Source organism: Montipora capricornis, chromosome 4 (genome assembly GCF_036669925.1).
Source record: "Montipora capricornis isolate CH-2021 chromosome 4, ASM3666992v2, whole genome shotgun sequence".
NCBI classification, from domain to species: Eukaryota; Metazoa; Cnidaria; class Anthozoa; order Scleractinia; family Acroporidae; genus Montipora; species Montipora capricornis.
Window position 1 is genome coordinate 38,855,463 of NC_090886.1, and position 2,500 is coordinate 38,857,962.

General features: G+C 38.9%; 1 protein-coding gene across 1 annotated transcript in view; it reads left to right on the forward strand.

Moving 5' to 3' along the window:
* LOC138046661 (zinc finger protein 208-like) overlaps window positions 1–2,500 on the forward strand; it is a 74,540-nt gene that overhangs the window by 52,756 nt on the left and 19,284 nt on the right. The gene's annotated exons all lie outside the window — the stretch shown is intronic.

Consider the following 2,500-nt stretch of genomic DNA (forward strand, 5'->3'; position numbering starts at 1 on the left):
TCGCACTGAATATTCGGAAGCTTGTGAAACGCGCGTTTACACGTTTCAACCCTTATGCGGTTTCTGGTAATACTGGAAGTTAAAAAATGAAAGATACATGAAAACCGCTGGGCATGTGACTGTACGGTGAGCATCGACTTAAGGCACAGGGATCCCAAATGTGAAGAATAGTAAGCTGCGCACCGGTGCTCACAGCAATAATAATTTTAGAGAACGTTCTTGTAGCTGACTTCGTCTCCTTGCGTAAGCTCTCGATTATTCGTATAAGTTTTCTCTTTTAAAAGAAAGAAATCTGCGTCTCTTATAATTAATGGTCATATGTTTGATTTCTTATCTATATTTAGTGGTGTCCCTCAAGAATTTGTTCTTGTTCTATTTTTCCTTTTTTAATATTCAGTACTGTGCTTCTAAATGCTGTGAATATCTGCCCATTTTTATCAGAAGTGCTGTTCCTGCATGCACACCATTTGTGTGTGTGTGTGTGTGTTTTTTTTTAAGGCAGTGGCTGTTCGTAATTCGTAAGGAACCCGTTCATCGACCCATATTTGCTATTCATACGGGCGGTTTCGTAGAATAATTATTACAGAATCTAATCCAAACTTTAAACGACATAGCCACGCAGTTATTGAATGCTAACCGTTTTAAAATGGATGCTTAGACTTAAGGTAATTCTTTAGTATTGCATTGCGCATCCCTACTGCGCACGATTTTGGCGTCATTAGCGCGCGCTCATGAGCACGTGCGCATACAAAACGTAAGGGATTTCGCTCAAACTAAACACGATAGTGAAATAAATGTTCCTTTTCTCTCAAACGAGCACGGTGACCCCCGATTTTTTTTCAGGGATTTGCTAAGAACAGTCTAATAAAGAACATATTTGAAGAAGAAAAAAAGTTTGATAGTAGAACATGAATTTTTTTGGAAAACAGTTCCGTACTGGGTGTATTTTACCCAAGGCGAGGACTTCAAGCTAACCACGGAACTGTCCCAAAAAGTGCACTATTCCCACAACCAGAGAATCAAAGACGGCGAAGATGAAGCAATACTGCTTATGTAAATAAAAGAAGCTTTATTTTCAAAATAAAATATTGTCTCTGAAGTAACCAAGACTTAATTCTGTATGAAGGTGATTCGAATTTTTGACGCGAAAACCGTAAAAATACCCCATTTTAAGAGCCTGCTGACGCGTAAACAAGCACGGTGACCCCATTTTTTTTAATTGCATTTTTTTAATGTTCATATCATGACTGTTAATTATGCCAAGTTTCCAAAAAAGTTTGATAGTAGAACAATTTCAGGGGAATACCTTAAATACTGTTTATCAGCGTTATTTGAAATGGGTGCTTAGACTTAAGTAGTTGTGATATTGTCGCCCTCCTTACCGTATACAACTCCGCTTAGTTATTAAAGGCGAAATAAATAGGGTCCGACTTGGGGTGGTCTATTAGAGCTCGTGATCTCTATTCTGTGATTCAAGAGATAGTAGGTGCGTCAGGATTTGGTAATGTTTTGTCGCGTGTAGGAAACCAGTGCGTTCCTGTTTTTTTCCTAGGTTTAGGTGGTTTCAAGTTTGAGGGGGAATTGAAGCTCTGATGAAAACGTCCTTGAGTGATTTGGCCTTCCTGTAACCGGCAATAGGAGCATTAGGAAAGATCCTCGTTCACGGTGATCATGGTGTTTCTGATAGGTTCACTACTATCTCTTAAATCGCAAAATAGAAAGATCACGAGCTCTTAGACTACCCCAAGTCGGAGCCCTATTTCTTTCGCCTTCAAAACTAAGCGGAGTTATATACGATAAGGAGGGTGACAATATCACAACTACTTTATTCACAAAATCACACCGCCACCGCACTAATCAGAACTCCTCCATCTTGGTTGACAATTTCAACCACTTTTCAAGGCAGGTCAGATGGTCGGTGACATCGAACGAAGAAGGTATTTCGTGAAATTAAACAGGGTTGCATCAATGCCGTTGTTTGATAGCTGAACCTTATATTAAAGAATTAAAGACGAGGCAAGACTTTCCGAGTGTTACTGAACCTGTAATTATCATTTTAAGAAGACTCCCGTATGAAAAGCAAATTTTGGCCGGTGTACGGGTCCCGTACGAATAGCCACTTAAAGCTAATATCTTCTGTTAACGGCCCTCGTGGTCACTTGCGCTATAAGTTCCTATAAGAGAATGAGGTAAGAGAAGGGGTACCACATACATGGGCCTCTTCCAAATGTAATTTTAGCTTCGCAGCTGTTTTCAGAGAGGCACCTGATTGGCCAGTTGTAATCACATAATGACATTTTAAACATGCGCATCATTGGGAACGAGAACTTAAAATACCTATGAGAAACTTGATAATATAACTCAATGTACTTGCATTTACTTCCTTATAACTGTTTTGTATTAAGAATTTGATTTTCTTTTTAATAACTTCCTTTAGATCGTTTTTTTTTCTGACTTAAATGGATGACTTAGCTGTCGGTTGGATGTTGTTGATGAAAAT